General features: G+C 36.1%; 1 pseudogene; it reads right to left on the bottom strand.

Annotated features, from left to right (window-relative positions):
* Positions 1–274: 274 nt before the first annotated feature.
* LOC132275680 (small nucleolar RNA R71) lies at positions 275–372 on the bottom strand (annotated as a pseudogene).
* Positions 373–24,032: the final 23,660 nt, after the last annotated feature.

Here is a 24,032-nt window from a genome sequence, read left to right as displayed (position 1 = left end):
AACCACAAACCATTCAAATGCTTCCCAACTATCATAGACTTCTAAGTAAAGTACCTTACAAGCATTTGGACGAGTTTCTTGAAGTGTGTTCTATCATGAAATACACGGACATGCCAGAAGAAGTGTTAAGACTCAAACTTTTTCCTTTTACCCTTAAGGATAAGATAAAATATTGGTTCAACAATCTTAGGCCTTTTTGATAACTTCTTGGGCAGAAATGAAACAAGAGTTCTTGAAGAAGTACTACCCGGTTTATAAAACCAATGCCATAAGGACTTTCATTCGTGAATTTTCTCAAGGGGATGGGGAAATGTTTTATGAGGCATGGGAAAGGTTTAATAATTTGTTTAGGAAATACCCACATCATGACATACCTAAGTGGCAACTAGTTCAATATTTCTTTGAAAGTTTGCCGAATAGTCACAAGGGTATGGTTGATGCATCTATGGGTGGGTCTTTCCTTGATAAGCATGAGGATGACCTGTGGTAATTGTATGAAAGTATGACTGAAAATTCAATGCATAGATCCTTAACTTCTAAAAATGGTAGAAACTTGGGTGGAAAGAAGAATATCGGCTTATATCAAGTTGACAATTCCAATGATATAGCCGCCGAGATGAAATCCTTATCTCAAAGATTTGATCAATTCTTGATCAACCAAACTTCAATGAATCAAATGTCTTTCTCCACTAATCATGTTCATCATCGTGCATCTAATGAATCTCACATGACTTGTTCAAGTGTTTTACATTCTACTTCCAATTGTCCCCATGGACATGTAATAACCCGGTCATTTTCATTCCTTTCATTTTTCTTAGATTTTCACGGATATTTTTTTTCCGTTGATCTTTTCCTTTCTGAGTTCAGTTTCTTATCACTTAGTGTCATCTTGAGTGCTCGGGGATGGTGTTCGAGACTCTTTTCTTTGGATTAACAACTTCCTTTAAGGACTGAGTCATTTCCATATTTTCATTTTTCGGATACTATTCACTTTTTCGTCCTTTTCCCTACTATGTCTTTTTCCCGTTTGTCACTTTGTTGGTATAACCTCACTTCTTGTGCTTGGAGTTGGTTTTTGACTTCACGTATCTTCATTCTAAGTGGTTTCCATGAAATACGTATATTTACTTTTGCAGAAAAGTATTCTGGTTACTCCCGGTGTCCATAGGGGCTTGAATGCACAGTTCTTCAGAAACATTTCCATTTCTTGGGGTGTTTTTCGTACATATCTTTTGAATATATTTTATTTTAAGGGTTTTTAAGAAAATATTTTTGGAAGATATTTTCATTCTGGGCCATTAGTTCAGTTTTTACTTTTCGGAGGGGCCATTGTGCAATTAACGAAAGTTATTGCAAAATGTATCATTTTGAGCTTGGGTCCTCATATGGGATTCATTTTCACTTTTCGTTGAGTCGCATACTCATAGAATTTCCTTCTGATTATTTTTCTCCAGTTTTAGGGTTTTCGGCACCAGTTTCCGCTGAACTTGTTTAGGGCATAACTTTCTGATCGGGACTCAATTTTTGACGCCGTTTCTTTTGTTGTTCATATTTTAGTATTTTGGTTCTTTTTTGTTCATAGAGTTTTGCCATTTGAGTGCTTCTGCTCAAATTCCACATTTACGAACCCGGCGGGCCTTTTCGGGGCACTTTTAGGGTTTTTCTATAAATAGGAGGTCTTAAGAGGAAAAATCAGATTTTTCTCTCTCTCTCCTCTCTCTTGGCTGGCAGCCATGGCAGCCAAGGGGCTACAGATTTTTCTCTCTCTCTCCTCTCTCTTGGCCGGCAGCCATGGCAGCCAGGGGGCTGCCACCTTTCTTCTTCATTTTCGAGCCACTTCCCTTTGATAAAAATGTGTAGTGCCTTAGCGTTTTATGTTCGCCTTTCCATGCTCTACCTTTCCCCCTTATTAGAGTTCATTTTTGGCCATTTCTTGAGTTTGGGTTTGAGGTCAAGTTGTGATTTTGATGGGGCTTCCTTGGGGGTTATGTTCATCGTGTTGTCCCCGACAAAACCTAGAAGTTTCGTCGGATTTGGAGCGGTTTCATTTTGGTGGGGATTTGAGATTTCATCTCAAATGGAGGTAGGGGGTGTTATAATTTCATATTTTTGTTGGTTGCATGTTTTTGATGCTTATACAACTTATATGCATGCTTTTGTTAAGAATCTAAAATTTAATTTAATTATTTTATATGATTAAGATTTAATTCTCATGATGGTATTCAACTTAGAATTTAATTATGGCATGCTAGGAAATTAAGTTTTGATGTGTTTGTTAACATATATTAAATTAGATTAATTTGAATAAGAATTGCACTTTTTATTTAATAATTATCTTTGTGAAAGTTTAATTCTCATGGATGTGCCTTGCATGAAAATAACTTGTGATACGCTATTAAATTAAGTGTTGACATGTTCTTTAACATATTTGAATTTGACAGCATTTGGATGAATATGAAAATCTAGAGTTTTTAATTAAAAGATTTAATTAAAATCTATTTAGGGGTTTCATTGGCTTAATTAGGTTTTTAACTTGATATTGGTGATGACTAGGACTTGTGTACTAGTATATATTAATTTGGGACCATTTAGAGTTGATTTGGAAAAAAGAGATTTAATTATCATGATTTAATTAAATTCTATCTCATTGCTCCATGGATTTAATTATGTTGTAGAAGTTATTTCTACAATTAAATCATGGATTTGGACTTGTTGTGTAGTCACTTGGTTATGTTTTAAGCATTGAGTACATTGTTGTTAAAATTATATTCATGAGAACATGTTTTTTTTATGGAATATATTATTGCCTTGTGTAATGATTTGCACACTTTGTAATTGAGATTATGTATGTCATTTTAGAATTGAAACTCTAAGGCATGGATTGTGTGATTTCAACCTACTTGCGCATAGAAGGTGTTTTCATGCATTATATAAATTATGTATAAGTTGTGAACTTATTTGGTTTATTTTGGAGTCTTGGGACATTGTTGTTACAAGTGACATGGCTAGAGTTTGGCTCTAGTGCGGGAGGTATGAGTTCTCTCCAATTGAGATAGTGCGCACTAGAGTGGTCTTCCCAGCGGGTTAATGCCTGGAATAACCATTTTGTTCTTGGTTTAGTCCGAGACGTGATGTCCAAGTCTTCCACTATTTGATTTCGCATTCAATTCCAAGTTAACAATCATGTTTAATTGTGACTTGTGGTTTTGGCTATTGGTGATTTGATGTTGTTAAGTACATCTATACTAAATTGTTATATTTAGTTGTTTTCACACTTTTAGATTTCAAGTTGATAACTTAGAGAATCTATGTATTGATGTGTGGTTTTAGAAATTCTAATTGTACTAAATTGATATATTTAGTTGTTATTGCATTTTAGATTTCAAGTTGATAACTTAGAGAATCTATGTATTGATGTGTGGTTTTAGAAATTCTAATTGTACTAAATTGATATATTTAGTTGCTATTGCATTTTAGATTTCAAGCTGATAACTTAGAGAATCTATGTATTGATGTGTAGTTTTAGAAATTTTAATTATACTAAATTGATATATTTAGTTGTTATTGCATTTTAGATTTCAAGTTGATAACTTTGAGAATCTATATCTTGTTGCTTTGCATAGCATGCCCTTATGTTGTTTGGGATTGTATGCATGATGTGAGTTATGCTAGAAATGTTCTAAGGTAGCTTAGGATGCTCCCTGAGTCTAACTTTTGACATAGACGTTAGGTGGCATAACCACTGTTGAATTGTTTCATGTTGTTATAAAAATCTATAAAGAAATAGAGTCAATGCATGCTCATTCTCTACGAGTAAACTTGTTTACTCACCCCGAAGTTACTAGGGGATTTGTTCAGGTACAGGATTCAAGATTAGAGACTTGCACTTGTTTAATCATGCCATGGGGAATTCGGTAAATGTATTCTTGTTCACATGCAAGTGTTGTCATATTTGAGTTTGCCTTTGAAATGGAATCTTTCTAACTTAGAGGTTTGTCATGTCATATGTTGTAAATGAATTATAATAAGGCCATGGGCCATTGTAGCAAGTGTAAATTGCCATATTACACTTACGTGTATGTTCACATCATCACACACTAGCATATAATTAAGTTTGATCATACCATGGGGAATTCAAATAAGACTTAGGAACTCATTTCAGCCTTAATGCATAGCAGGTTCATTTTTCATGTTTTTGACTAGTTTCGGTTGACCGGTGGCCTGTTTAAGTCGACCGAACCCTCTTGGATTTCATTGTTCAGCAAAAATCCCAACTCTAGTAGCCATTTCACCATCGAGGCTTATTTCGGTTGACCGATTTTCTACATCGGTCGACCGGAACTCATCTTCTTATCTCGAGCCTTAGACCGGTCGACTGGTTTGTCACTTCGGTCGACTGAACTGAGAGTTCTTTTCCCTTCTTTTTCCAGGCTTATTTCGGCAGACCGATGCTCTATTTCGGTCAATCGAAATGGAGCTACCTTGTTGATTTTATTTGGTTGCTGTCTCTTCAGGCTTGCACCAATTGGTTTATTTACACTCAACTTCGTCAATCGTGTTTGGGCCATGTAACGGCATATGTGGTCTAGTTGGACTAGGTTTTGTTTCCCTTGATTGTCATTGGTGCTATAGGGTACCATTTGACCTTTTCTCTTCTAGTTTCCGCTTCTAGTTATTTTTTTGAGTTTCATGACTTCATAGAAAGTCACGTGGGTGTCTTATGGATGATTGATATCCCTATAGACCTTGTTTCTTATTATTATTATTATTATTATTAATTTTTTTTTTTTGTTTCGCTTCCGCATTTCGGATCTATTATCGAATCAACTTTCGATTCATCACTGACGCACTGAGTTAAAAAACTTGAGTCGTCACAGGACACGTGCCAAGTGAAAAACATGAGCAAGTCAATGCTACATTTATCAACCAAGGGAATAATCCTGTGATACCCCTCGATTCTAGAGCCACGGGTGATAAGTCCTTGCACAGATCCGAGGGATACCAACCGTCAATATGTAAACAAGCAGGAAAAAAAACTGAATTAAGAATAAATCAATAATACGCTGAAAGAAATCTAAAATAAAAATCCTTAAACTTTAAATAATAAATTAATATCATTTAAATCCTTCAAATACGTACAACTCGGGAATCCATCTAGTGGACCCCTAATAATTCCAACTGATAAAACTTTTACAGAACTAAAATCCAAAACTAAGGTAAGAAAGAAAATCCTATGTAGTCAAAAGAGTGAGAGTCTATATCTGCATCAACACGATCAAGCTCTAAGCTTGGTACTGACGAACACCTGAAAAATAAGAGTGGGTCAGGCCCACATGCAAGTTCCAATCTACTACAATCCGTACATAAACCCGATACACAGATACATCCTAGATAGCTCGGCAATATCTAAAGATAGTCCATATATATATATATATATACATTTAAATCAATTTCTAGATTTTGAACTAAAAGCAAGTATACAAGTTGTATAAGCATCAATATCATGCTAGATAGCAAGAATATAACCTAGAACACTTCCTACCTTAATTTGAGATGAAAATCCCAAATCCCCACCGGAAGAAAAGTGTTCTGAATCCGCCGAAACCGAAGGGTTTTATCGGAGACAACACGATCTACATGAATCCGAACGAAGCCCCACGAAAATCCAAACTTGACTTCAAATCCAAACTCAAGAAATGGCCAAAAATGAATTCTAATAAGGGGGAATGGTAGAACACATCGAGAGGAACAAAAAACGTAAAGGCCGAAGGATTTCTACCAAGAAAAAGTGGGAAAAAAGAAGAGAGAGAAAGTGGCCACTCCATGGGCATCCATGGCTGCCTTTGGTCGTGTAAGGAAAGGAGGAAGAAGAAGAAAATCAGATTTTTCTTCTTTAAGGCACCTATTTATAGTAAATCTCAAAAAGTGCCCCGAAGGGCCCCGCCGAGTCCGGAAAAGTGGATTTTGAGCAAATGCGCTCAAACGGCAAAACTCCTTGAATGAAAAATATTTAAAATGAGAAAATATGAATAACGGAAGAAACAGCGTCAGAAACCGAGACCCAAGCAGAAAGTTATGCCCCGAACAAGTTCGGTAGCAACCGGGTCCAGAAACTCTGAAACTAGAGAAAAATGATCAGAACGGAATTCTATGAATTTACGAGTCAACGAAAAGTGAAAATGAATTCCGTACGAGGATCTAGGCTCCAGATGAGACATTTTGCAATAACTTTCGTTAATTGCACAATAGCCCCTACAAAAAGGGTTAACTGCGAAACTGCCCCAGAATGAAAATATCAAAAGATATTTTCTTATATAACCTTAAAATAAAATATCTTCTAAAGATATTTATGAAAAACACCCCAAGAAATGAAAAAGATTCTGAAGAATTGTGCATCCATGCCTCTATGGACACCGGGAGCAACCAGAGTACTTTGTTGCAAAAGTAAAGATACGTATTTCGAGGAAACCATTGAAGATGAAGGCACGTGAAGTCAAAAACTAACTCCAAGCATGAAAAGTGAGGTTGTGCCAAAAACTGACAAACGGAGATAAGACGAAATAGGAAAAATGACATATTAGGGAAAAGACGAAATAACGCATAGTGTTCGAAAAGTGAAAATGCATAAATGACTCGGTCCTCAAAGGAAGTTGTCAATCCACATGAAAGAGTCTCAAAAACCAATTCTGAGCACTCGAGAAGACACTATGTGACAAGAAACAAAGCTCAGAAAAGAAAATTAAACAGAAAAAAATTATCCATAAAATTTTAGGAAAAAGGAAAAGAAGGCAAATGACCGGGTCGTTACAAATAACCATTTAATTAAACCATAATTAGTGCACACACAATAATCTAGAGAAATGTACTTATTGCACTCATAAGTATGGAACATCAAATAACAAGAATGGATTGTCCACCTATCTAAAAAATTAGAGCAATTACACTAAATCTAAGCTAGTGACGTGAAAATTAAGCTAATTAAACTAAGGGTGTGGCACAATCCATCAAGAAATGAGTATGAACCATCAAATAAACCACAAAAGTATTCAATTAAACACCATGCCTTGACCATCACTAGATTAATAACATCAACACACATAGACATGCATCAATTTCATTAAATCTAGAGAAAAATATATGAACATTCATTCTAGCATACATAGACATATGGATAGAACTAAATGATCAATTAAAAGCGTTAATCCATGCAAATCAAGTAAAAATTACAAGATCTATATTTATTCATGGTCAAAACATCAATTACAACTAAAATCCCTAAAAATACACAAAAGCTAGGTTTAGGAAGCAAGCCTAGGGGCTATTTCTAGCCCCAAGAGAAAGATTTAGCCACTCATTGTAGTGGTTATGGAACCCTCAAGGGCTAGCTTAGAGGTTGGCATCATCATCTTCATCATTGCTTCCTTCCCAAAACCCTCGTTCTAGAGAGAGAAACTTTTTCTATAATTGGTAAAAAAATTATCTATTCTACCTATCATACAATAATTTGTTCATTAATCTATTATAAGTCTCTTTGGGTAGGCCCCAAGTCAGAAATACAGGCCTATAACTGGAGGAAATTCATAGCTACACAAGTTAAGTAATGTCCAACGTGCTCGGGAATTAAATAGCTCACTGCCAGCAGCCAATTCGATCGATCGAAGGATGTTCGATCGATCGAACACTTAACTTCCATTGATTAAAGCAAACATGTCATAAAAAATATCTTCTGGGCCTTATCCACAATGCTGAGCTGGCACTACCTCATTCCGATCGATTGTAGGTATCTTTGATCGATTGGTATTTCCTTCGATCTATCGAAGTTCCTCTGGTGCGATTTTCTTGACTTCTTTCCAACTTTACTCCTTAGCTCCAAAAATGATCTAAATGGCCCTTTTTAGCCTGTTTGAACTTTATTGACCTGAAATAGGCTAAGACAGAAATAAGTAATACGGCATGAAAGTAAGATAGATGAATAGACTAAAATACCCTAGCTTAGGTGCTAAAATGCATCACATTTGAGCACTTATCACATCACCAAACTTAGATATTGCTAGTCCCCAGCAATGAATTACAAGGAAAGGAAACAAATAAATAACTATACAACTATGAACTAGAAAGCAATAAAATGATAATGCCACTTTCGTAGAGAACACGATTGCATTAAGCGTATGCAACAAGCCTTTTAAACCTCTAGGTTATCCCTAGTGGATGAGTGAAGTCTCATGTGGGTTTCCAGAAATGGTACCCACAAACATTGAGCTCTTTCTCACTAAAGAGGCACCAATATACAAAACAAGCATTGGGAGAGAACTACCTCAAGTATGCAATTTTTCAACCTTTTCCAAGCAATCTCCCAAAATCTTAACACCAAGCAAACAAGTATGGTCCTCCACACATCAAGACAATGATCATGTAAATCAAAATAACTCTAAAATCCTTTTTAAGTGAACCGGCATGAAATATGTTGCTACCTAAGCCAACGAAAGAAATGATCACATTCGGCCTCAAACTAGCACACAAATCTAGTTCCGATCATCAAGACAAATAATGAACCTTTTATTAAAACTTTATTTAACTAGGTGCGCTTACTAACCTAGAGGATTAAAGATGGAAGCATGGTGCAATATGTTGATCTATCAAGCTTTCTAGCGATCCATGAGGTCGAGCGTTAGGTCAATGACTCCCAAATCAGATGGCTTTAGGGCATTAGGTGTTTAAACACCCTAAAGACTTATATGCTCCAATCGACTAGGTTACAAATCAAAACAACCTCCATCTTATCATTTCCCACTTCTCACTTTTTGGGAGAAATCCTCACTCTTTTTATATGCTTTTGCAAATTTCATTTTTTTTCTTTTGTTAACCTAGACTTTGGTCCCTCTAACTTTCGACATGAGAAATTCAGTGCTTGATAAGGCTAGAATCCCGGCTACATAGTGAAAGGGTTTGTTATCCACCTTTATCAAGAATGAAAGCTTTCAATGCACTACTAGCTCAATTGGGATATAATCAAATCAATAGTCAACAAAACATGTACCCCATAAATGAATGCTAGTGTGCACCTGTGCTAGTGTAGAATCCTAGAGTGAATCTCAAAACAATCACAAAATCAAGATGATGTAGACCAAAAATGCAAGTAAGATATCAATCTTTCAAAAAATGTACTCCTGAATGGCATCCACAAAGCATATAAGGAGTAGTCGACTCTCAAGTCAAGCAATTTTTAAATTCTAAGTATCATGGTCCTCAGAAGATCAAAATCATAGCTCAAGACTCTCAAATCATACCACATGAATAGAAAGTAAGTGTGACATGTAAAATATGCTAACACCCCCCCAAACTTAATCTATGCATTGTCCTCAATGTGTAAAGAAGCAACAGATAATGGAAAGAGGATACCAAATGGGTGAAGTAAAAGTGACCCGGCAACGAAAACTTGGCTTTGAAAGGCACACCCCCAAATTTAGATTTTGAAAACCTGTCTGAAAATGGTCACACTAGCAACTGTCAAAGCATATACATTAATGAGATAGATGAAAGGTCAAACTGAGAACTGGACAAAAATCATGGCATCTAGCATAATGTAAAGCACAGAATATCAAAAACTGATATCAAAATCCCAAAAATCTATATATAGCAAGTAAATCCAAAACCATATATCCAAAGATCAATGTATAAGCAAATGTACTGCAGGAAATAATATCCAAAATATCTAAAACCAGTGCAAGTGTCAATATAGTGCAAAACTATCTCAGCAATAATAGTGCAAGTATTAATGACAGATAATGAATAGGAGAGAGAAAATGGTGGAATCAGGGAATAGGATCTGAAGTCATCATATCAGCAATGTGCTACAGCATGTCAGACATCTGATGGCTATGGCGAGTGAGAGAAGCTATAAGGTCAGTCTTTAATGCTACAAGCTCATGCCTTACCTCAGCTACAATTACTCTTAAATCATCTTGCCTCCTCAGTCAATCATCATATCTCCTCACCAAATTATCATGCCGCCTCGTGATATCCTCATGCCGCCCAGTCACATGAGCTCTGAATGAAATGAAGTCTGTATGCAACTGAAGGACATCGGATCTGTAACTAAAAACAGTGCTGGTATATTGGGATCGAGTATCGGTCTATGCTATCGGCTCGGTAGGAGGAACAAGAGAGGGGTCAGCCTGCTGAGATGTAGTGGGTACATCTGGCTGTGAAGAAGAAGTTGCATTAGTAGTGCGACACCTTTGTCTGGGAGGAGATTTATCGGCATCATCCTCTAGAGCTGCCTCATCTGCTGTTCTTTGTTGCTCCAACTGTCTTTTCACATCCCTGTTTTTCCTGTTCTTAAGGTAAGAATTGTAGGTCTTTGTCCACTTGGCCTGATCATAGGCTCTCTTCTCTTTCCCCGCATCGGTCTTCGAAATCTCATCTGGGTCAAACTGATAACCCTGATCAAATAGTAGCTGAGTAATCAAGTGGCCATAACGTAAAGGCCAAGCTGCAGTTCTAAAATTCTACGTATGATGCAGATTCTTCTAGAACTTATGGATGACCTCCCAGATGAGCGTAGGAATAGAAATCTAATAACCCTGGCTCAAATAGTATAGAGCCTGAAAAATCTCATCTCGCTTCTGAGTACCTTGTCCGAATAGGAAGGCGTTGAGGTGCAACACAGAGTCAATGAACCAGTACCAGGGATCAATATCAACCCAGTCTGCAAAGGTGTTCCCCACAAAGGCAGCATGTGGAGATGTAGTAGTTACCATAATCAGCTCAGAGGGATAAGGCGGAGTACTAGGATATAATGAATCCTGAGAATCAGCAGCCAATGGAGATGATTGGGGGTATCGCCTAGTATCAGCTACGGCCAGGAGAGAAATGTCGATCTCCTGACCATCAATAGTGGTATGGAAAAGAAGTCTATCATCCTCATCCATCCAGAGGTGCTGGCAAAACAATGTAACCAATCGGGGATAGACAACTATGTCTGCCGATGTCATGATAGCATCAATGCCCCTCCGAACAAGCTCATCATAGGACCACTTGGTCGGGTCCAACTCAAAAAATAGATTGTGGTCAAATCTATACTCGGGTTCCAACTTCTTACGAGAATAAGAAATAGCTGGGACCTCTCGGATAATAGAATGCTCGGCCTCCATAAAAGATGGCTCAAAATCAGCTGCTGTAGATGCAGAAGATGAAGACGACGAAGAAGACTCCGCCTCTAGAGGAGGTGGAGGCTATGGAGCTCTATGTACTCTTTTCCTAGCAAGAGTCTTTTGTCTGCATTGCATCTGTAAAAATAATAAGAATTACTCAGTGCACAAGTATAGGATAAGGTAAGCAACTGATAAGAAAACATAAATCATGCTTGAATCAAGTAGAAGCAAATAATAGACAAATAGAATCATGCTTGTACAAGAAATGATTAAGAAGGCTTCATAAGTATCATTCAACATGCCTCAGCTAGACAGAATAGATCAAAGCACAATAAGGAATCTCAAGATAATGCAAAACAATGTAGTGATGGCATAGAGGGCAGAAAAGTTGCTATTTTATATAATGGGGATTGGAATATACCTGCTATATTTTCTGATAACATGAAGTTTATCATAAAGCAAGTGACTATACATACTGGACATGATCAGATTAAATGGAAGTATGGGAAAGTTTCTTTGAAGGCAACATGGAATAGTTGTAGGGTTACTGGACACAAGATGAAATGGGCTAGATTGTGTTGGAAAAATTGCAGGCCTCAGGTCAGTATTGTGTAGTTATCATACTTTATAATAAAAATTTGAGCTCTGTGAATTTACAGAAAAGAGGAATGCCTCTTACATCAATTTGTCATAATTGTTTAGAGGGAGATGACTCCAATGATCATCTATTTTGTCACTGTCGATTTGCTGAAGCGGTCTGGGGGGGATTTTTGAGATTTTGTAGATACAAGTTCCATGGTTTAATGGAGTTAATCACATTGTGGATTGGTTTTGTCAACATACTAGGTCTAAGACCTTAAAATCTAAGGTTCTTAGTGGATTATTTTCAGTCACTTTTTAGAAGATTTGGTCAATCAGAAACACTAATTTACATTCTAGAATTCAAGAACAAAGCTCACATGTAGTGCAGACTATTATTTGGGATGTTATCACATATCTGAATATTAACTTAATAGATCTTTTAATTGTTTTTGATCTTTAGTGTTTTATGTTTTGAATTAGATGCACTTTGGAAGTGGAGATGTCCTTTCCTTGATATGTAATGGAGATTTACCTCCATTTGTAATTATACTATTTTTATTTTATCTTATAAAAAAAAATTTAAATAAAAAGAAACCCCCATTTAGGAAAAAAAATAGAGGGCAGAAAAGTTATATTCAGAACATTTGGAGTAGAAATATGAGCAACAGGGTAAGCATAGGTTGTGATGTGCATAAATGATGCAATGCGCATTCACAAACCTAAAACTCATGTAGATGCTGCAATAAAAAGAAAAGTAGACCCTAGGATGACATCGTATCAGTTCCTAAGCAAGAATGTCTACAAGTGCAACATGTAAGAACAAATGGAGCAAGCACGATAAAAAACTAGTGTAGAGATCAATTCCCAAATAATCACACATAAGACAACATGTAATCATATAGAGAATCAATAGAAAGAATTAATCCATAGAAATCAAAGAAGAACCCAAGATTCATTAAATTCACAAGGCTAAAACACTAATCACAAGATATTATTCCCTAAAAAGTATGAAAGAGGTAGAGGTTTAGATTACAAACTTGGGGCTCATCCAAGCCCCAAGGAGGAGTCAAGCCAATCCTAGAGGAGGTGGGTGTGATCTTGGACCCCTCAAGGGCAATCCCCAAATATGGCTCCATCTTCTTCCTCTTATTCTTTGTTAAATTCTAAAGAGAGAGTGTGTGTAGATTTTGAGATGTGTTCTTAGTGCCTCTACTCTTCTATTTTCTTCTAACCCTAATCTCTAACTTTTCTAGAGAGAGAAAAATAAATTTACAATGGAATAAAATTGAAGACAAAAGATCTCTTACAAAATGGCTCAATTCCCCATTAATAAAAGGTCTTTAAGGTAGTGAACAAGTCAGAAAATAAGCCTTTGATTGGAGGAAATTTGCAGCTACCAAAGTTAGGTAAATTCGGGCACGCTCGGGAATTAGACAGCATAAGGCCAGTAGTCTGTTCAATCGATCAAAGCTTTTCGATCGATCCAACACTTAACTTCGATCAATCGAAGCTAACGTGTCCTCAAAATATCTTCTGGGCCTTGTACACTTTGCTGAGTTGGCACCGCCTCATTTTGATCTATTGTAAACATCTTCGATTGATTGGGATTCCCTTCGATCGATCGAAGTTCCTCTGGTGCAGTTTTCTAACTTTTTTCCAACTTTGCTCTTTAGCTCCAAAATTGAGCAAAATGGCTCTTTTTGGCCTGTTTAAACTTTATTGACCTGAAGTAGGTAAAAACACAAATAAGTACTCCGACATGAAAGTAAGATAGATAAATGGACTAAAATACCCTAGCCTAGGTACTAAAATGCGTCACATTTAAGCACTTATAATAACCCCAAACTTAGGTATTGCTAGTCCCTGGCAATGAACTATAAGGAAAATAAAGAAATAAACAACTATACAACTATGAACTAGAAAGTAATAAAAGGATAATGCCACTTTCGTAGGGAACACAATTGCCTTAAGCGTATGCGACAAGCCTTTTGAACCCCTAGGTTACCCCTAGTGGACGAGTAAAGTCTCGTGAGGGTTTCCAGAAATAATACCCACAAATATTAAGCTCTTTCTCACTAAAGAGGCACCAATATACAAAACAAGCATTGGGAGAGAACTACCTCAAGTATGCAATTTTTCAACCATTTCCAAGCAATCTCCCAAAATCTAAACACCAAGCAAACAAGTATGGTCCTCCACACATCAAGACAATGATCATGCAAATCAAAACAACTCTAGAATCCTTTTTAAGTGAATCGGCATCAAATATGTTACTATCTAAACCAACTAAAGAAATGTTCACATCCGGCCTCAAATTAGCGCACAAATCTAGTACCGATCATCAAGACAAAGAATGGACCTTTTATTAAAGCTTTATTCAACTAGATGCGCTTATTCTTTTCACTCGGTTTTTCCTTTTTTTCCTTTTTTCTTTTTTTTTTTAAACTACCCTAAAGGATCAAAGATAGAAGCATAGTGCAATATGTTGATCTATTAAGCTTTCTAGCGATCTATGAGGTCGAGCGTTAGGTCAATGACTCTCAAATTGGATGGCTTGAGGGCATTAGGTGTTTAAACACCCCTAATGACTTACATGCTCAAATCGACTAGGTTACAAATCAAAACAACCACCATCTAATCATTTCCCACTTCTCACCTTTTGGGAGAAGTCCTCGCTTTTTTTTTTTTTTTAACCTAGAGTTTGGGCCCTCCACCTTTCGGCGCAAGAAATTTAGTGCTTGATGAGGCTAGAATCCCGGCTATTTAGTGAAAAAGGTTTGTTATCCACATTTGTCAAGAATGAAAGCTTTCAATGCACTACTAGCTCAATTGGGATATAATCAGATCAATAGTTAACAAAGCATGTACCCCACAAATGAATGCTAGTGTGCGCCTATGCTAGTTTAGAATCCTAAAATGAATCTCAAAACAATCACAAAATCAAGATGTTGTGGACCACAAATGCAAGCAAGATATCAATCTTTCAAAAATTTCTACTCAAAAATGGCATCCAAAAAGCATACAATGAGTATTGGACTCTCAAGTCAAGTAATTTTTAAATTCTAAGTATCATGGTCCTGAAAAGATCAAAATCATTGCTAAAATGGATCCCAAATCTCAATCACGTAATTAAGTCTCAAACTTAAGTAGAATGCAACAAAGTCACTTTACCCCCAAACTTAAACCACACATTGTCCTCAATGTGCAATGAGAACAATGGAAAAGATGGAAAGAATATACCATAGTGGAAAAGATATGAAGCCCGGTAGTGATCCATTGGGAAAGAGTGCACCCCTAAACTTGGAATCAATAACCTACTTGAATAACCACACTAGCAAACTCAAAAATAATATAAATAAACATACAAGGAATAAAAATGCAAGGAAATAAGGGATGCAAAAAAAAAAAAAAATATATATATATATATATATATATATATATATATATATTTTACTTCGATCGATCGAAAACAAGAACACTATTGCCCTAGGATCAAAAATTTCCAATGCAAGTCCGATCGATCGAAATTATTTTTGATCGATTGAGACCATTTTCGATCCATCAGAATAAGCATTGATCGATCGAGAAAGTTTTCGATCGATCGAACTGCATGGGCACAAATTGCTACATTTTGAAAAAATTTCAAAGGCAGAAATTTTCTAAGGCCCCAAAATGCATGAATATGGTCTTAAAATCTGATTTTTGACAATGAAGTGCAATGGAACATATCTAAACGCCGCAAGAAGTAAGAAATATAAAGAAATGGGAGAGGAATAGAGTTGTAAAACTCTACGAATACTAGTGTTTAACGTCTCTAGCAAGACATTGGGTCGACTCACTAGTCGAAAGTATCAAAGACTGGATATGAAACATCCTTATTGACCCTCTTTTCTATTTTCTCAATTAATGCCTCATTTACAACAATATACACATCCTCGAAAAGAATGACTTAAAAATAAATTATGAAAGATGCAATTTGTTTCCTTTCATCCACGGTCTTGAAAATAAAATCAATGATGAGCGGCCTTGCACTTGGCATGGCAAAGTCTTTCAAAGACTCAATTGGGTTAATAAGAAACACCCTCTCTTCATCCCGTTTCTCTTCCTTAATAATCACCATCTCCTCACCTTCCAAGTTAGCTAAGGAGTCCATTAGAGAGTTTATTTCAATTTTGGAGCTTTCATGGTCAAAACTATTATTTTTATACATTTCAAAAAGGCATGTCTCAATAGTGTCTTTGGAGATAATAGAAGGGAGGTTCTCTTCAACAAGTTCTTCCTCCTCCTCCTCTCCTACCTCTATAGTGGTCAACATTTCCTCACTCTCTAAAGTATCGAAGGCCGAGATAAAATCATGATCAAAACAAGGAAAGTCCTCATTAATCATGTTGTGCTATATTGGGCTAGCCATTGGTGGACTCATTAATTCCTCAAATTGCACACTTGCTACTTGTTCCTCTTCACTCATCATCCTCATCTATATAAATTGAAGTTCTTGCCATCTTTTCATTTGCTCTTCCTCCTCCTCTTGACGAGAAAGAGTACTTGCAATTTGTTTAACTTGAGCTTCAAGCTTGGCTAAAATTTGAGAATGTGAAAGGATAAGTTGAGTTTATGAATTAAGCCCATCAAGCAGAGCTAACACTTCTTCATGAAACTCGGGTGAATAAAGTGATGGAGGTGGTTCTTCATAAAATGATGGGGAAGGGTAATAGTCATAAGAAGGATTAAAATAGTGATCAAGTTTATAATAAAATGACGCATGTTGAACATTGGACTCAATCTCATAAGGATCAAAATATGATGGAGAAGCATAAGGTGAAGGGAAGAAATTCCCCCCCAAACTTAGGTCAGACAATTCCTCCATTCATAATTAAAATCCAAACGCAAGAAAAAAAAAAAAAATTTGGCCTCTACAGGAGCCAATGCTTGGATAAAAAGTTAAGCAATATAACGATCCTCAACAAGGGTTATCACAAGCAAGCAAAGAAGTGCACAGTTAAAATACAAGAGTTCCAAGAATTGCTCACAGGCAACTTCAAATCCCAATTCTATCTTTAAGCTCCAATGATTGCTTCAAGTTCCAAAGTTTGCCTTTCTTATAGTCAAGTACCTAATTGAAAAATAATATCAAGAATGAGAAATAAATATGCAAGAGAAAATAAAATAAAAATAGAAGCAATCAAATGAACACTATTATCTATTCTAATTCCAACAAAACTGTTAATCCTCGGCAACGGCGCAAAAATTTGACCGTGCCCCTTTCTAAGTGTTTAGAAAACTGACTTTTTAATGCAAGAAGTCGCTTCACGAGGTCAAAATATGAATGTGGTTTATGAAGCCATTCTAGTCAAATTTACATTTATAAAAACCACTACTACAGCTAATGAAGCATAGTGAGTAGGGATCATCCGCAGGAATTATATGTGTTGGAATTTAATTTCGACTCAAATGTACCAATTGATTGCAAAGAGAGAGATTGGTTGATTACTCTAGAAAATAATTAATTAAAATGCAATTAAAATAAACTAAGTTGAGTTAGGGATTTAAGAGATGAGAAGTGAGGTCTTAGGGTGCATTAGAATTGCCACCAAGCTCGTTCACTAAACCACACACTTTCAACTAATTTGGGGAAAACATTCTTGTGAACAAAATGCGACTACCAATTGTAATATTAAGCATGGACCATCAAATTCATGCATGAATTGTTTACCTAACCAACAATTAAACTAAGTGTAGAACAACCCATCAATTCTAAGCATGACCCATCAAACTAATAACATTTGTTGCACACATCAATCTAGAGAATCATGGAATTTGCAATAATAAGCCATGGAATATCAAATTAAGTAAGGATTATCTACTTACCTACAAGCATGAATTAAATTGTAGAACAACCTTTCAAGTATAAGCATAATCCATCATATTAATTGACAAACCCATCTAATGAAAACCATGCCTAGCCATCACTAGATTCTCAATTAACCACACATAGACATGCAATTAATATAGAAAAACTAGTGTAGAGATCAATTCCCAAATAATCACACATAAGACAACATATAATCATATAGAGAATCAATAGAAAAAATTATTCCGTAGAAATCAAAAAAGAACCCAAAATTCATTAAATTCACAAGGCTAAAACACTAATAATAAGGTATTATTCCCCAAAAAGTATAAAAGAGATAGAGGTTTAGATTACAAACTTGGGGCTCATCCAAGCCCCAAGGAGAAGTCTAGCCAATCATGGAGGAGGTGGGTGTGATCTTGGAACCCTCAAGGGCAATCCTCAAACATAGCTCCATCTTCTTCCACTTCTTCTTTGTTGAATTCTAAAGAGAGAGTGTGTGTAGATTTGGAGATGTGTTCTTAGTGCCTCCACTCTTCTCTTCTCTTCTAACCCTAATCTCTAACTTTTCTTGAGAAAGAAAAATAAAATTACAATGGAATAAAATTGAAGACAAAAGATGTCCCACAAAATGATTCAATTCCCCCTTTATTAAAGGTCGTTGGAGTAATGAACAAGTCAGAAAAATAAGCCTTTGATTGGAGAAAATTCGTAGCTATAAAAGTTAGGTAGAGTCCGACACGCTCGGGAATTAGACAGCACAATACCAGCAATCAGTTCGATCGATCGAAGCTTTTCAATCGATCCAACACTTAGTTTCGATCGATCGAAGCTGACGTGTCCTCAAAATATCTTCTGGGCCTTATCCAATTTGCTGAGCTGGCACCACCTCATTTCGATTGATTGTAAACATCTTAGATTGATCGGGATTCCCTTCGATCGATAGACTTTCCTCCAGTGCATTTTTCTAACTACTTTCCAACTTTGCTCTTTAGCTCCAAAATCGAGCTAAATGGCTCTTTTTATCCTGTTTGAACTTTATTAACCTAAAATAGGCAAAAATACAAATAAGTACAAACACATGAAAGTAAGATAGATGAATAGACTAAAATATTCTAGCTTAGGTGCTAAAATGCATCACATTTGAGCACTTAACACACCCCCAAACTTAGATATTGCTAGTCCCTAGCAATGAACTACAAGAAAAATAAAGAAATAAACAACTATACAACTATGAACTAGAAAACAATAAGAGGATAACACCACTTTCGTAGGGAACACAATTGCATTTAGCATATGCAACAAGCCTTTTAAACCCCTAGGTTACCCCTAGTGGACGAGTAAAGTCTCATGAGGGTTTCCAGAAATGATACCCATAAACACTAAGCTCTTGCTCACTAAAGAGGCACCAATATACAAAACAAGCATTGGGAGAGAACTACCTCAAGTATACAATTTTTCAACCTTTTCCAAGCAATCTCCCAAAATCTCAACACCAAGCAAACAAGTATGGTCCTCCACACATCAAGATAATGATCATACAAATCAAAACAACTTTAGAATCCTTTTTAAGTGAATTGGCACCAAATATGTTGCTATCTAAGCCAACTAAAGAAATGATCACATCCGGAATCAAACTAGTGCACAAATCTAGTAATGATCATCAAGACAAAGAATGGACCTTTTATTAAAGCTTTATTCAACTAGGTGCACTTATTATTTTCACTCAGTTTTTTTATTTTATTTTATTTATTTATTTATTTATTTTTTTTACTACCCTAGAGGATCAAAGATGGAAGCATAATGCAATGTGTTGATCTATTAAGCGATCCATGAGGTCGAGCATTAGGTCAACGACTCCCAAACCGGACAGCTTTAGGGTATTAGGTGTTTAAATACCCCTAAGGACTTACAAGCTCAAATCGACTAGGCTATAAATCAAAACAACCTCCATCTAATCAGTTTCGTCCTCACTGTGGCCGGAGAAGATGATCGGAGACTCGCTGAAGTCTCGTCAAAAATTTCAGAGGTCACCGAAGATGGTGACCAAGTTCTCCTTGGCCTAAATCGGCCGGAGATGATGGAAATGAGGTTATCCGAGAGAAAATAGAGAGATAGGATGATGGATTTGGCTTTTGGGCCAAAAATCTTACCGAAAATAATGGAGCTTTGCGGTGGTGAGGCTCGATTTGCTTGGGTTCACTAGATGGAAGGAATAATAAGGAGGTTGGAGTGGTGGTGATATCACCAGTGGGAAGTAGAGAGATTCAGATTGAGAGGAGGGGAGGTGAAATGGAAATCAGGGAGAGAGAAGAGGGTTTACCGAGAGAGGGAGAAGACAAAGAGAGAAGGAGGAAGAGAAAAAAAGAAAGAAAGAAAAGAAAATGAAGGTCGAAAAGAAAAAGGAAAAATAAAAATAAAATTAGGGTTACGGGGGGAAAGATGAAGAGTCAAAACTTTTTTCGGAAGTTCAAATGACGCAATTTCAATCGATCAAAGGACTTCGATCAATTGAACACTTAGCTTCGATCGATCCAAATGGATTTCGATCGATTGAAATGGAATTTTGATCAATTGAACTAGAGTTCGATCAATCGAAACTTCACTAGAAGTGCACAAAATACAAGAATTTACCTGGAAGCTGGATTTTTTAATTCAATTCATATCTAGACAAAATAGAAAATATCAAAACAAGAAATGAGGGAGGAATTAGGTTGTCAACCCTACGAAGCACACTAGTCTTTAACGTCTCTAGCAAGACAATGGGCTCTGGATCAAAGATCTTGGTATGCATCCCCTCCTTAATTGGGTGAATGGAACTTTAAACCCCACCCAACAAACTATTCCCAAAGGAACTTGTTGGATTTGATTCAAATAAAATTAATGGCCCTTTGTCAACAGAACTTTTGGGCTTCCATGCCCTTTCAACACTTGATTTGAAAACACTATCTTTTGAAATCATTTTGGAAGATAAATCAATTGAAGTTTCAACACTAAGCAAAATTTTTTTTTTTTCAAATGCATTTTCAAGAAATTTTTAACAACACATACATCTTTATGCTTATCCATAGAATTAGGGGTTGGATTAAAAATGTTGAACTTCACTTTCATGTGACCAAATGAAATATTCATTATCCCCGTCCTACAATTAATGTTGGCATTAGTGGTAGCCAAAAAAGGATGGCCAAGGATAACAGGAAATTGGCTTTTTGGATTTGGGATCAGCTCCATATCAATGACAATGAAATCAACCAGGAAGAAGAACTTGTCAAGTTTAATCAATACATCCTCTGTGATGACCCTGGATTTTTTTAACCTAGTGTGTCCTGTGATGACCCGAAACGGATCCAAAATGCGGAAGCAAAGCAACACCAATTCCTTAGAGATGTACATCATCCCTAAGGCATAAGAATGGCCCTTCGAGGAATTTTGAGACTCAGCGGAAGCAAAACGAAGACAATGATATCAAAACCATACAAAAGAAAGACCAAGGGTAAAATGGTCATTTTACCCCAAAAGGAAGGAATTTAACTTTCAACAGGTCAAATGAGATCAAAAAAGTCCAAAAACATCCTTTGGTAACTTCACCTAAAGTCCCAAGTCCAAAGGAACTAAAATCCCAGATGAACCCTATCCCGGTTCGAACTAAATCTAACACCCTCTCACTAAAATGAGGATATCTTGAGTTAGGAGAAGAATCTGAATCTAAAATTGATACCATTGGAAAGCTTATTTTGACTTGGTTAATTTAGACTCAAGAACAGACCAATTTGGAGTTGAAACAAAGAAGTTTTAACAATTTAAAGTTGGAAGGTTAAAGTTGAACTTGCAATAGTAACTGCAAGACTTAAACCGGTTCAGCCTCCTTGAACCGGTTCAACATGGGCAGTACACCCATGTTGGACCAAAAGACACCTCTTAAATTGGTTCAACCTTCTTGAACCGGTTCAACTTGACCAGAGTTGAACTTAAACATCAGAAACAGTAGAATAGCAGAAAATTAAGTTTGGAGCACAGTTTTCGAGATCAAGATGACATTTTTTGGAAAAATTTCATGAAAAAACTCCCCCTAAAATCACATTTCCTATGTGACAAAGTTAAGAAAGGAATTTATTTCCCAAATAAAATCCCCAAAATACCCTTAAGCAGGATGTTTCAACAAAAGTGTGAAATGAATCCATAAGAGGCTCATTTCGCCAACGAAAGAGTTTTTCCCGAAAACGACCATGCACACTGATGTAACATACCTATTAGGATGCGCTACAATGATCCATGGCTTAAAAATACTGCCGATGCAAAATACGACGCCCCCCCCCCCCCCCCAAACGGCCAAAATGACAAAAATAAAGCTTGGAATGAAAACTTGGAAATCAAAATTATGAAATGGTTACAAAACACCATTTGGCCCTTGGCCACACTTCATGCATGATTAGTAAGACCCTATGAAAGAATAAAAATGGAATTCCCACACCCGATGCAAACATAGTGAAACAATAACTTAGCATTTTTCAATATTCTCATATATTTCATGAAGTCATAAATTACATAGGATACAAAATACATGTCATTGGCCTCCGGCCTCATCTCATACATGTCAATTACATTGAAAAGAGTGTACTCGTGTACACATTACATATTTAGAATCAAAAATGCACATTTTACACATAAGACTACAAGTGGCATTTCTAGCTAACCTTTACGAGAATGGAACCTTCAAGTCCACAAATCATCCAAGCATAACGAGAAACTCAACCTTGATTCCTATATTTGAAAAATGTCCCCACTACATGGGTGAGTAACATAAAGCTACTCGTAGGAAATGAGCATGCATCGACCTAGCATTTTACAATTTTATCACCTTAAGGTGAAACATGTTAAAGGGCTCATTCCACCTAACGTCTATGTTAAGGGTGAGACTCAGAAAGCATCCTAAGCTACCCTAGATCATTTCTAGCGTAAATCACATCATCTATGCAATTCAAACCACATAGAAGCATGCTATACAAAGCAACAAGGTATAGATTCTCAAAGTTATCAACTTGAAATCTAAAATGTGAAAACAACCAAAGTGGGTCATGCCATCTAACATCTATGTTCCAAATGAATCTATAGGATCATTCCTAAGCCACATTTGAACAACAAAACATGAATCACAATATCTATGCAATTTAACCAACATAGAAGCATGCTATACAAAGCAACAAGACATACATTCTCAAAGTTATCAACTTGAAATCTAAAATATGAGATCAACCAAATATAGCAATTTTGTATAATTAGAATTTCTAATACCACACATCAAGAAATAGATTCTCAAAGTTATTAATTTGAAATCTAAAAGTGTGAAATAAAAAAGTGGGAGACTTGGACATCACGCTCGGAATTCTGCCGAGACCTCAACGGTTATTCCGGGCATTAACCCACTGGGAAGACCACCCTAGTGCGCACGATATTGTAGGGAGAACTCACACCTCCCGTACTAGAGCCAAACTCTAGCCATTTCTCTATAGTAATGTCCCAAGTGACTCCAAAGTAGATAAGTTAACAACTTATATACGTATTAAATAGTACACGAAACTACCTTCATGCACAAGTAGGTTGAAACCACACAATACATGCTCTAAATCCCCAACTACTATAGGATGACAAATGTCGAATCTTCAGAGCGCGATTCATTACGCGCTATAATAATATCACATGTCGAATCTTCAGTGTGCGATTCATTACACGCTATAACAATATAATTCAATATTGAAACATAATCTCATAAATCCATTACAAGTCTAAAATCATGCTTCAAACATAATACCAATGTCAACCACATGAGTTAAATCAATAATGCCATAGAAACGGAAATTAATCAAGTAAGCTAATTAATTTCTCTAATTTTGAAACCTAAATCAAATGATCTCTAATTAACACATGTTAAACAATATAGCATGGTCATTGCATATACCAAATCAAAAACTTAATTAGGCTATTGGAATCAATAAATAGATTTTAATTAATCATTTTAATTAAAATCTCTAGATTTTTCATACTTATCCAAATGCTCTCAAATTAAAGTATGTTAAAGGACATGCCAAGACTTAATTTAAAAACATATCATAACTTAATTTCATGCAAGGTATACCCATGAAAGTTAAAATTTCACAAAAGATAATTATTAAATAAAAAGTGCAATCCTTATTCAAATAATTCCAATTTAATATATGTTAACACACATATCAAAACATAATTTATCATCATGCCACTTTTCAATTTTAAACTATATATATCCTTGTAAATTAAATCTTATACAAAGAATTAAACATTACTAATTTTCTAGATTTGACACAAGGCATGCAAACAAATTGTATAATCATGGAAAACACCCAATACAACACATACAAAATCTTAAAACATCCCCTACCTCTATTTGAGATGAAATCTCAAATCCCCACCGA

The sequence above is a fragment of the Cornus florida genome, unplaced genomic scaffold (genome assembly GCF_030987335.1).
Source record: "Cornus florida cultivar Cherokee Brave unplaced genomic scaffold, ASM3098733v1 CherokeeBrave_3.0.0_Hap2_Chr09, whole genome shotgun sequence".
NCBI classification, from domain to species: Eukaryota; Viridiplantae; Streptophyta; class Magnoliopsida; order Cornales; family Cornaceae; genus Cornus; species Cornus florida.
Note: the sequence above shows the minus strand (reverse complement) of the source record. Positions and strands in the feature narration are given on the sequence as shown.